The following is a 13582-nucleotide window of genomic DNA, read 5'->3' as shown; positions in this document are numbered from 1 at the left end:
GTATAGAATTTTTTTTTTTAAGAATTCAGAGCGCAATAAGGATTATAAGGACAAAAAAAAAAAGGAATAACAAAAGAAGGTATAAAGGAAATAAAAATTTTGTTTTTTTAAATTTCCGTATATACAATGATTTTTTAAGTTGTATATAGAGAGAAACTCCCCATAAAAATCATTTTAAATGTCCCTCAAAATTTAAAATTTTATTTGATTTCCTTTTTTTTTGTTAATTTTTTGTATTCTTTACAACAATCTTTAAAATGTTAATGGCCATCTAAAAGAATAAAGAATAAAATAAATATACTGAGCTGAACTGAACTGAAAATTTTTTCGTTATAAAGCGGTTATAAAGTATAATGGAGAAATTTACGAACATCTTATTATCACCATTTAAAAAAAAAAAAAACAAGAACAAGACAAAAAAAAAAATTTTTAATGGGGTTGAATATTTTTTTTTTAATTGGTGTTACAAATTTAAAAGTATAAGTTAAACCATCTGAATATGAGTAAAAAATATTTAAAATATAAAATGGTGTCGAGAATTGAAGTTCCAGTTAAGTTTGACTCAATTTAGTTAAGATTTTGTTAGAGGTATTGAAGAAAAATTTCAAATTACCCTACTGACAAGATAACGAGCTGTCTGATTTTATTATGATTATACTTTATCAGTAAACTAGAGAAATACAACGAAATTCGGCGAATTTGAATTGTTCCAACAAAGATGTGTAAGAAGAGCTAACAAATCATAAAAATATGAGACGAAGTGAGATGATTTTCTGCTCCAAAACTTATATATCGCATGTTCGATTTTTAGTATCCAGGCATCTACTGAATGGAATAGTTTATTGAATGGAATCTGAAGTAAATATTTTAATTCGAGGTATTGTAGTGAAGTAGCGCACAATTTGAGCTGTTGGCGCTCTTTTTTATCTTAATGGAAATTTCTTCATGCAACTGCAGAACAGATGGATGACGTGTAATCAAAGGAACGAGTTAAAGGCAGAAAAATTCATTAAAAAAATTTTTCTCCTCGAACTTCTCCTCGAGCGCTCCATTGTTTCATGTATTTAAGACTTGTGAACAAATACAATTCCTATAGCACTGATGAATTACAGTTTTCTCTACAGAAAGTAATTTTATTTTATTAAAATATTTACATTGATATAAAAATTTGTTAATAAAAACTGGTCTAAAATATTACAAATAGTAATTGTCGCATATTATGTAACAAAAAAAACACAACTTCTCATATATTTGTAAATTGTAGAGCGTTAACGCTTGTTAATATTCCAAAAAAAAAAAATAATAATGCAACATTAAAAAAATGATTTTTTGCACACTCGCAGGTGATTCATATAACAGAAATTATCCCATAAAATAAGGATAATGACAATAACAACACAAAAAAAAAATCGCACCAAAACCATTATAAAATTGATGCAATAATGATGTTTGAGATTTAAAACTCTGCTGGCTGACATTGTTCTCGATTCAATTCGCGTTTCATATATAGACGCAACGATTCTCTCCCCTATCTTGACTAAAAAGTTAAAAGAGAAAAAGCAGAAAAACAATTTTTTAACATAACTATTAAAGTAAAAGTTATTGGTTTACTTAAGGCTTAACGCTAAAATGAAAATTTTGATTTCACATTGCACAAACACGCAGCAAACCCAATAAGAGAAGTTGGAGAAAAGTTGTACTTTTAATAACATTTATTATTATAACTCGTTACTCGTTTTTTTATTGGAACAAAATTTAATTTAAAAGTTTCAAATATAAATATTAAAAATGAAAAAAGAAAAATCCTTAAATTAATAAGATTTTTTTTCAGAAGGATCACATCTGTTCTTTAACCTATAATGATATTATATGGGTAATTTTAACAGAAGCATTATTGTATAAGTAAAAATTTTTAAAATTGTTATTGTTTGCGTAATATTCAAACATTATAACAGTAAATTTTATATCTTATGACTATTTTTTGAATAATAATATGGTAAGTGTTATGAAAAAACGAGGTATTGGGGGGTATTTAACTAATACAACAAAAGTGGTTAATATGACCCCAGCAAACTGTAGTTGGTATTAAACACAAAAGGTTTAATTAAAATTTATTTAATGATTTCAAATTTTTTGATAGAATTACTAAATGTGTACAATTTACTTACTAAATCTGTAAGTTCTTAAAAGACTTATTATGTAATTAATGAGACAAAGATAGTTGGTAAGAATAATATGTAACTTCGAAAAACCTAAGCATTAATTATTTCTATATAATAGTAGATGTGGTTTGAACGACGAATTTTAGTGTATTAGATAGAACTTATGAGACTGTGCATATATCATTCACCATTGTCAATTCTATTCCTCTATTTTCAAAGGTAACTCATTGAATGTAGGCTTATTATAAACGCTGAAGAGAATAAGAGACATAAGCATTTAAAGGAAAGTTGATTTTATTTATGAAGCAGACGGGACATTACGGCATAGATGGAAATGAGAAAGCTGATAGTTATACCCGGACGGAAGCAAAAATTCCTTTTATTAAACAGGATCTTTGGTAGTGCCAATGACAAAGATACTGGGCATTCTGAATGATTGGGAGGAACGGGCTTAAAATTAAAATTACTTTCTTAAAAATTTGAAACTCTTGACGGGTATAATCACTGTAGACTGTCTCTCGTTGGTCCATCTGAAGAGGACGGACAAAGCAGAGAACGATGTATGTCGTCTCTGATGAGAGATGCTTTGTGATTCCGATGGCAGTTCTTCTGCTCGGGATAAGTGCAATAATACACTTTTTCAAGAACCCTGACATGCTATCAATATAGGTAAAGATGGGCATTACTAAAGACCTTATGCGTCAACGCGTGAGAAAGGACTAAGGACCTCGATCCTTCATGTAGGGGAAAAATAGTAAAGTTAACAAAAAATTTTGCATTTTAATATTTTTTTCAAAAAATTATGCTATGGACTCTGATTGGGTTGACGTCAGATTCACACCAAATCACTCCACTTCCACTCCACACCAGTCGATTGCATATAGTTAAGTATTTTTTAAAGTTATGTTTTTGCATACAATTTTGTTCTAAAATTAAATTACGTCTGAATCAATTTAATTTTGAAATTATATCTTACTCCTGGCTACTCAATAAATATAAGCAACTCTTAATACTTATTGCTCTGAAATAATTCAATAATTTAAAATAATTTCGTAAATTTAAATTATTTTCAAAAAAAAAAAATTACAATTTATGTCGCCCATGTCCAAGCAAGCGATAACTATAATCAAGTTGAAGCGCCTTCTCATAATAATTTGCAATATACAAAATTTTTGTTGCACTCTCAAAACCTATTAAATCACATAAAAATTTGCAGTATTAGCAAATTGCTTTGGGTAAAATCTAAAAATATTTTTTATATTGTATAACTATTTAGAAAAAAAAAACAATAATATTAAGTGAAAATAATATACAAAAAAAATGTATTATACTCGTATGCATTTTTCTTTTGTTATATTTAAACGAGCATACCACCCACGTTGTTTAAAATGAAAAACACTAAAAAAAATTCTATTCAATTTGGAAATAAATATTAAAAATAAAAGTTATGATCCATCAGTTTTCATAATTATACATCAAATAAAATATATTTAAAAAAAAAAAAAACAAAGTATACAAGAAAAATTAAGTTATACGCATCATTAAACACCATCAGAATTTTAGTAGTTTATTTATAATATATGACCATTCCTATTTTGTATGTTATCCATAGCTCATCTATATGTATGTATATACAGAAGACAACAATGTACCTGTTTAATCATTTAAATCATCCATAATCAGAAAAGATCACAGAATTGAAATTGTTTTGACCACACCAACTTCATCATTATATGCTACGAAAAAAAATTTTTTTATTATATTTTAGAAGTTGGTATCTACCAATATGTAGCAGAAGAAGAAAAAGAAGAAGAATGAAAATTAATTTATGTTTACTAGTTCCAACTAATGGATAAACCAGAGAGCAACAATTCAAGCATAAAATTGATTATGTTTTTAAAAAAAAAAATAATTTTGTTAAAACTATGTATTTGCAATTTTAAAGTTAAGTGCGAAATTAATAAAAAAAATTTCAATTTATTGCTCATTTTGAAATCATATGTAGTAAAAAGATAAGAGAGCAATTTGTCTATAAACTTATGAATTTTGTACAAAGCCATACAACAAAACATTATAAAAAATTTGAAATTTACCATTAATTAATTAATCGTGGTAGTTCAAATCATGATGCAGTTACAGAACATTTCATATTAACACAGAAATAATTGGAATATAAAATTCCAATTTATAAAATTGCATACCTTAAGGCCGTATTTTTTTTTCCCCTAATTTATGATTTGAAAAAGCACAGTTATGCACTTATCTGTGATTTGGTTCAATTATTCCAATTATTTGATTCCGAATATTTCTAATTTGCACACTTTTCGGCGCAAAGTCTTTACTTAAAATTTATTTTAATTTCAAAAAGATACAAAGTAATTAACTTATAAACTTTAAATCAAATACTGTTTGCCGTATTCAAAATTAAGACCTATGAATATATCAAAGGATATCATCTATATGTCCAAAATAAAACTATAATATTAAAAAAATTGTATCTTTTGAATTGTAAAAAAAAATGTTAAGGAGAAAAAAAATCAAACATTTTTTAGTTATTTTGCATTTTATTATTCTCTTCTTCTTATTTTTCTTACTTATTTCTTGTTTTGTTCGGGAAAAAATACGTGACTAGCTATTTTAACTTTATTTTAGACATGAGTTTATATATGACTCACCTTAACAATAATAATGTGATGCACATTTTAGACATTTACAAGTCATTCTGAACGTCTTCGTCGTCGTCGTCGTCGTCGTAATACACATTTGTTTTTAATTTTTTTTTCTCTCTTTTTTATTTTTTGTACTCTGTTCTGCTCGTTTTTCTTTTTCCGTTTTTTTTTTGTGTTAGTTGAACTCTAGTTTCTTATTTTTTTTCTGCTGCTTGCTTTTATAAGAGAATTAAATTGGCAGCAATGAAGGCAACAAAAAAAGAGAAAAATAAAAATAAACTTAAAAATAAAGAAGCAATGCCCAGCTATAATTAACCGTCATAATAGCAATCTTATCTAAATTGAAATCATTATGAAAATTGCAATAATTTTGTTATTTTCATTTTATATGTTTATATTTTTTTTGTATTTCTTTTAATAATTTATTTATTATTATTATTATTATTATTATATTTCATGATAACTTTAATTTGTTCATCATATTTTTAATTTTATTTTTTTTTTTTAACTTCATAAAATTTTTTTGATTCGCTTACTCGCTTATGTGAGGCTTTCGATAATTTTTGTAAACGTTTATTGTTTTGTTTTTATTGTTTCAGGTTATTTTCATATATTTTGTTGTTTTGATTTTTGGGTTATTTTTGCTCTTGAATCTCAGGTCGAAAATTTTAATTTGCGAATTTTGAACTTGAATTTTATTATGTTAAAACTGATCAAAATTTTTTGATGATGATTTCCGTAGAAATATTGTTATTTTTATTGTTTTTGATAATTGAAAATTTAAAAATGTTATGCTATATTATTATAAACTAAGTAGTGGTTTAAATTTAAAGTAATTTTAGTAAGCAAAATCGTATGTCATTATAATCATTATGCTCATTAAGAAAAGAGTTGTACAAATATCAAAAAACTTCGTTCTAATTTACCAATTGACTAATAAAGTCATCCCTTCCAGAAATGCATACCATTTGCCTCATTTTCTGGATAACATTTTTAGTCTCCAATAAATGGAGTTCTGTTAATTAAACGAAAGGGGTTATGCAGCGATCTAACTTCAATAGAACTAACGAGCTTCTGTGGTTAACATTCCTTCAAAAATCTTAATCTTAATACAGATTCCGCTCCCGGAAAAGTGTTAATTCAATTTTTATAACAGATCTACTTTTCGGATCCTAAATTTCCAAAATGTTTTGTAGCCCAAACATTTATTTATTCCTCAAAAAAAAAATACTCTTTTTGTACCTTAGTATGCATTCTATAAACATCAATATGTGAATTTCTCTAATAAAAAAAAAAATCGGATATAGGTACTCGTAGGTGTGCAAAAAAAAAAGCACTATTTTTTCTGAACACTAATAAAGCGTGTGTAGAAGTGAAGACACCAAAGTAATTTTAATACAAAATTCGAGTTGAAAGTACGCATTTTTCTTTTGGTTTTTACAAAAAAAAAAAGTATCATTTATAAAATAGAATTTTCACTTTTACCATTGAACTGCCCAACAAGCATATAAAAAACACATTAATCTGTTCGTCATACTAAGGTAAATAAATCTTTACTCCATATTGAACGAATATAGCATTGCCATCTTAATTTAACAAAGTAGAATATGAGGGAAAATTAAAGTTTATTGAAATTTTTAAATAAGAGAATTGGGAAGTCTTCATTTGTTTTCAAGTTTAACTTATAAAAATTTTGGGAATTTAAAAATAATGAAGTTTTGAAATTCAATATTTACAAAATATTTTTGATTTATTTTCCCGAAATTCCATTTCGGCTTCCTTTTAGAAAAAGAATTTTATAAAAAACAATCCCTGGCAATCTTATTATTGTCTGCCTCTGTCACACTATTTTTAGTTGATTGATTTCCTTTTTATTTTGTATAGAATTTTTCTTAATTAAAAACAAATTTTATTTTTTCTTTCAGGCTATTGCAACAGTTCGAATGCTTTTAATATTTACAAGGACATTTTTTTTTGTAATTGTTTATAAAATTTTATTAAGCATAAATATAAATGTGCTTTCAGAATATTCTCGAGTGATTGTGAAATGAAATAGTGCCGAAAAAGAAAAGAGGATTAATATTTGCATTAATGAATTTAAAATAAAGTGAGAATCAACAAAAATAAGACTAAACAATAAAAAAAAATGAGAAAACAATTTCTAAAAATTACACCATATTTTGAAATGGATAATTTTCATTTTTAAACAATTTATCGTTTAATCGGTTACTTTAGAGTGTCTTTTGAAGTATTTATAGAGTGAAATCCAAAAAGTAAAACGACAAAATTGACACAGCTCGGATATCTTTAAAATTTATACACGATTTTAATGCCGGAAATGTCTGAATTTAAAAAAGAAATTTTTAATACGCTCGATATAGAATTTTTGCCCAAAATTCTAATATTTTCGATTTTATCCATATTGGGAAATTATGACCAGAAGCGATTTAAGAAAATTATAGGGATGGGCAAAAATCAGGTGAGAATCCTCACCGGCATTTTGACGGGTCACTGCAGACTTAGGGAACATCTCAATCGGCTGGGCCTGGAAAATGAGGATACTTGCAGATTCTGTGGTAAGGATGAGGAGACCTCGGTGCACCTTCTGGGGAAGTGTGAAGCTCTTGCTCATAGGAGGGAAGAGGTGCTAGGGGACTTTCGGTTTTCCGGTCCTCACAAGTTGCTTGAGTTCCTCAGGAGGGTGGGTCTCGAGCGCTTGTTGGAGGGTATTCCCCGCATTCGGAGGGGGGGGGGGGGGGGGGGCACACGGTAGATCCTTATATGTTGTCGCGATGCACTGTTGCCTTCGTTGTACAAATCTACAAAACTACATTATACTATAAGAGGAGTGCTATTCTAATGCAACTCTATGATACGAAATGGCACAACAATGTGACGCAAAAGCACCCTTATCAGAATTGTGGTTTTTTCCCGCAGAACTCGAATCTTTCGGCTCTTCTCACCCCGACCCATAGGATCCGGATGATTTTAAGTGTTGCATCCATAGGTACTCTACCCCTCACCCTTCTCTAGTAAGGGACGGCACTCTACATCATTTTCAGGTGAATCTTGGAAAGACAATGTTCAGTGAGCAAACCAGTTAATGAACGACTCATTCTGATCGATTGCTTCTCCGTGCTTTAGAGGGTACAGTGAATCTCCCGAAGTGAGTCTAACCTTTGTACCAACCCTACCAATCACCCTTGAACCTGTTGAACCAACCAAAGCATGAAAAATTATTGGATTTCCTTAATTTAATTAACTTTTATTTTATTTAAATTTCTGTAGAAAATCACCAAGAACCACGACAAATCTGAAAAAAGAAATCTGCGAAACTAAATATAACTGTTGCTACAATTAATAGATCAAAGCATTTCTTTTACATTTCAATAGAATACCGCAACTTACACTTTTTAAGTACAATATGTATACACTGCTTTTGATTCTATTTTTATTCTTTTTCCGAAATTTTTTTGAGAGTACATAGACATACGCTTGCTTGCATCGGTACATTTTGTATGAATACATGGCAATCAAATGCTGAGTTATGAGAACTATTCTACATATATACTAATGTGTTTCACATTTATCTGCAACATTAATTTTTACCAAAAAAAAAAAGGATAATAGCAGCAGCAAAATATGTTTACGAAAATAAAATATTGTTATTATTATTGTATTAGAGAGAATTTTACTATGCTTTAGCATAGCTTGTATAATTGATAAGATATACTGTCATGAATAACTACTGGTGCAATTGCAGTCACAATACTCACTAACAGCAGGGAAATAAACAAATTAATTAAAAAAAAAAAGAATATGAAATTTATATTATGTCTGATGGGTTGTGTTTGCAATGAATTTTGGAATTGAACTGAAATTGTTATAAAAAATTTAAGTTTGGCTATTATTATGTATGTACGTAAAATTTAGAACTATTAAATTTGACTTATACTTTTTTGTGACTTATGAATCCAGAGACATAAAATTAAAATTCGATTTTCTTTTTAAAATTAATTATATCATGAAAATTCATTTTTCACAAATAATTTCCTCTCTCATACTCTCATATACTCATTACACTATTATACACCTACGAGTATTTCAATAAATACAAATATTTCCTTCTAATAATCTCACATCAGCAATATTATAAATAATATTAATGGATGCCGTATCAGATTTAATTTTCATCTTACGTCAATAAAATTGAAAACTTTCTCAATAATCCTTTTTTTTTCGAAAACAATGCCACCATTCAAATCATAGCTACATAAAATTACAATATATACGCGGTGATATAAAATGGCAATTTCCTTAAAAACAATGAATTTTACACTCATCACCTAAAACTTTGCATCATCAATACTATTTTCCTTTGTTATATTAAGTTGCCAAATGAAATGATATTATAGTAAAATGAAAATGTCCTGTCATTAAATCTATATCGGAAATTAAATATTTCAAATTATTATTAGTTTCCATATAAACGCTAAGAGAAATTTTTTCACATCTTATATTATTGCTTCTTCTTGTTTTAAGAGCAATAAAATTTAACAGAAAATAATTATAAAATAATATGAAATGCAAGCAATCTTTTGTCTTAATTTCGGATCATTTAAGAATCTTATATGTAAATTGCGAAAAACTTTTATTGTTACCTTAAAATTATAAAATTTAAAGCGGAATATTTGAATATTGTTTACTTTGTTAATTATTTTAAGGATCGTATTCATTTAAAGTTGCTTACAGGTATTATAAGACTTCGGAGATGACGGGATTTATTTAAAGTCATAAGAAAAACCTATGTCTTAAGACAATTTTACTAAATCTATATTATATTAAAATATCAATATGTTTGTCACTGCGGGAAAAAGGTTTACTTGTTAGTTATAAAACCGTATTTTAAAAAACCCAAATAAAAAATAGGGTAAATAAACTAATAATAGGGTGAATATAATGAATAGTTGAAAAACTAATAATAGGGTGAATTCGACATTAAATATTTTATAACCTTTAAATTCATTCAATTTAGTGTGCGCTCTAACAATTACTATCACACTACTAACTGTGCTTATGTATATTTCAAAACGGTATTCAAATAATAATTTTTGGCGGAAAAGATTCGTGAAATCGCGAAAACGCTTTAGGAAATCTTATTTTAAATATAATATTGGCATCGGCTATTTTTCAAAATTCCTCTAGAAACCTAAAAAATCCCACAACGGATTAAAAAAATTCTGTTTTTTTTAATTTTAATATCTCAATTACTTGCCTCAAATTCAATTTCTTTGAATTTAATTTCGAAAAAATTTACTGGTCAAAGCTTGAAATCTAATACAGTCGCAAAATTTCTCTTGTGGTTTGGAATATAGTCTTCAAAAATCTAATATTATTTACTGAACCGGTATAAATATTGTGTAGCAACACTTATAGGAATAGTGTTTTCGTCCTTGATTCAATATCTATTTTCACATATATATAAGTACAAATACGTATACACACGTTCATACAAATACACTAGTGTTATTTTTGAAATTTTTTCGATATTTATTTGTTGCGAATATTAATGACTCTACAGAAAAATAATGATTTATTCTCAAAAAATTATTTTGTACTGCATAGTTGCAATTAAAAAACAAAAAGGTAGTAATGACAATATTTTTCGAAAAAATAAAAAGAATTCTTCATTATTAATGGGTTAAAAATGTTTCTGCTTACTTAGAAAAATAATTTTCTAAAAACATTTTTTTTTTTTCATTTCTTATTCTGTTTCTTCTTGTTCTTTTCCTTTCCTTGAAGTTTAACAATATGAAATTTTTGCTTTCATATTTTTTACTCCTTGGTAAAAAAATTTTATTCCTTATCGCATAATTAAAATGTCAGATATTTTTTGTTTTTTTTTTTTTCATTTTTGTTTTCCTTACTATTTATAAATTTTTATTTGAAAAATTTTCAATACAAAACAAGTAAAACTATATATAAGAAACCTGTAGGAAAAAGAGAACAAAATATTCGAGGTCAACCTTTATAATAAAAATATTTTTATAGTTAAGCGAGATATCAAAAAAGAACAAAAAAAAAAGTTTTAGATTTTCTTAAAAAGAAAAACAAAATGTGAAAATATTTTTCTATATTTTTAGATATTATTTAAAATATGTGAAAATTATGAATGCAGTATAGAGAATGTTGACAACACAAATTAAATAGTGATGGGACTTAAATTTTAATAATAAAAAATTTAAACTCACATTGAGTATCATGTGCCACATTGAGTGAATGTACCATGTAAAATTCGAAGTTGCTAGAATTTTCGATAAAACTATGGCTTAAATATTGAGTATAGGAAAACATCAAAAATTTAGAATAAATGACTAGACTATTTACCATTTTGCTTGAAAGTGAATGTTTATTGAAACTTCAACAATTAAGGCGAAGATTGCAAAACAATTACTGACATATAGTCATGAATCAGTCGAATCTAATTATGTTCAACTGTCCAAAAGATTATCTTTGCTGGTTTGAAAATCCTTTTTCAGAAAAGAATCGTATTACTACATTTCGCCGTTTTCACTCTCTCACTACAAAATCTGCATAAAAGTAGCAAAATCAATGTACAGAAGGAAAACTCTAAATAAAACAGCGAATTTTCACCTAGGAAAGCAAAATCTCTATGAACAACTCTTCAGCTAGTCCTTGTTTGTGCAAGGAGACTTAAATGCACAGTTGCTCTAAAATACACTAAGTGACCGATTAATTCTCTAGTGCTTGAATTTAGTGTTTCCTATAATTTAAAAGCTAGTAGGAATATTGACTGCAAAAAAAAACGTGCACACTACAAATATTGTAAATTTTCTACGAAAAATTTTTCCTTGAATTTATTTTTGTAATTTTTTTTCCTCACTTTTTTCTTTGGATTTTTATTTTGTTTCCGATAATTAGTTTTTCTTGTAAATAATTTTGACTTTTGTTTTTTTTACTTATTTTTTTTTTTATTCTTTGCAAGTTTCAAGATGTCGAAAAACTTTTTGAAAAAGTAACAAATTTTTTTTTTGTTTTTTCATTTTTTTCAGTGTACAACTTTACTAAATAAAAAAATAAAAATAGAAAAAAAAATAATAATTTCGATGATGTAATAATGCTGCTTATAAAAATGAGTTAAGAGCAAAAGAGCGAAAGTAAACTTTTATCAACAGGAAATATTGATAGCAAAAAAAAAAAAAGAGAAAAAAGTTTCAAAAGTTCATAATATTTTTTGTATATACCTACTTGTTTTTTTTTCTCATTTTAATTTTCTTTTTGTATAACTGAGAAATGTCTTTTAATGGCGACATTTTTTTTTTCACTTTGTGTTCTAATTTAGTGGACTATTCTTAATTCGCGCAAATTTAAGTCTCTTTCTTATTATATACTAAAAATTGAAAGAGTATATAACGAATTTACTAGACTTGAAAACTAGTACTAAAATCCCTCAATTTTCCATCGCATACATGTATATGTTGGCTGAATTAAATTGAGGCGAATTATTTATATATTAATTAGAAATATACAATAAAGCCATTCTAGAATATAGATATCTACTAAAGGTGCGATATATGACATCGACATTACATTAATTTGGATCTAGTTATAGGGTCTGCACTAGAAATACCTCTTCATTTCTTTCAAAATTACATGCCAAAGTTTTGAAAGGTGAGAGAGATTAATGAAAATCGTTAAACATACATGTATACAAGATGAATAATTAAGGAAGGAATTCCAATGTGAAAACCATAGTTAGTTTACTAAATCTAAAATTTAGATTTTTGACTCCAACACAGATTGCATAAACCTAGGCGTACATTACTACTGAGTTCTACTGTTATTATAATTACGGTTAAAATATTAGCTCTGAAATTTTCTTAATTTAAGCTATGAAAACTAAATATTTATATAAAACCACGTACTCGAAATTATTGATAAGAAATAAAGTTGTTTATTTTGTTGGCGTTGTTGTAAAAAAAGTTTTTCATTTTTTTTCTCAAAATATGAACTTCTTGTTTTTCTATTTTCTTATTCCATATTTATTCTGTCACTTAGTTAACCTAGTTTGATGACAAGTTATAAAAATTATTTCTCTTATACACAAATATAAAATAACTTAAAAAAATAAAGAGAAAGAGAAAAAAAAAAACTGTTATACTTAATTACATTATTAGAAAGTTTTGTTTTAACTTTTTCTTCATGTTTTGCTCTTTACATTTTTATTTTTCTCAAAATACTCTTTGTAAATTATTATTGATTGTACATTTATAAGCAAAGAAAATTAGAAAAATAAAATAGAAAAACTAAAAATAGCCAATGAAAATTTATGATAGAGTTAAGGTAGGTCTTTATGCAAGAAAAATTTTCTTCACGAGTGTAAGTTTATTTATTTGTTAAAGTTTTTATGAGAATTAAATTCAGAAAGTTCTTTTAAAAAATTTTTGCAATTTTCCGAATAATATTGATACAAAAAATTTGAGCTTTAAAACATTTTTTACTTTATAAATTAATTTTTTTGTCACAGATTTTAAAAGTAAAATTTAAGGGATTAAATTGCTTGCATTTGAAATTTTGCTAATAATTTTCGAAAAATTAGTTCTAGATTTCTTTATTTATATGAATTTTAGAACTATATACGACGTTCTAAAGTTGTTGCGAAAATGTCAGAATTTGCGATAAGTTGAAGGAAGACTTGGATTTGAAAACTTTGAAGGCGGCCCTCATTAT

This window comes from Condylostylus longicornis, unplaced genomic scaffold, assembly GCF_029603195.1.
Source record: "Condylostylus longicornis isolate FDR11 unplaced genomic scaffold, ASM2960319v2 ptg000027l, whole genome shotgun sequence".
Taxonomy (NCBI): domain Eukaryota; kingdom Metazoa; phylum Arthropoda; class Insecta; order Diptera; family Dolichopodidae; genus Condylostylus; species Condylostylus longicornis.
Note: the sequence above shows the minus strand (reverse complement) of the source record.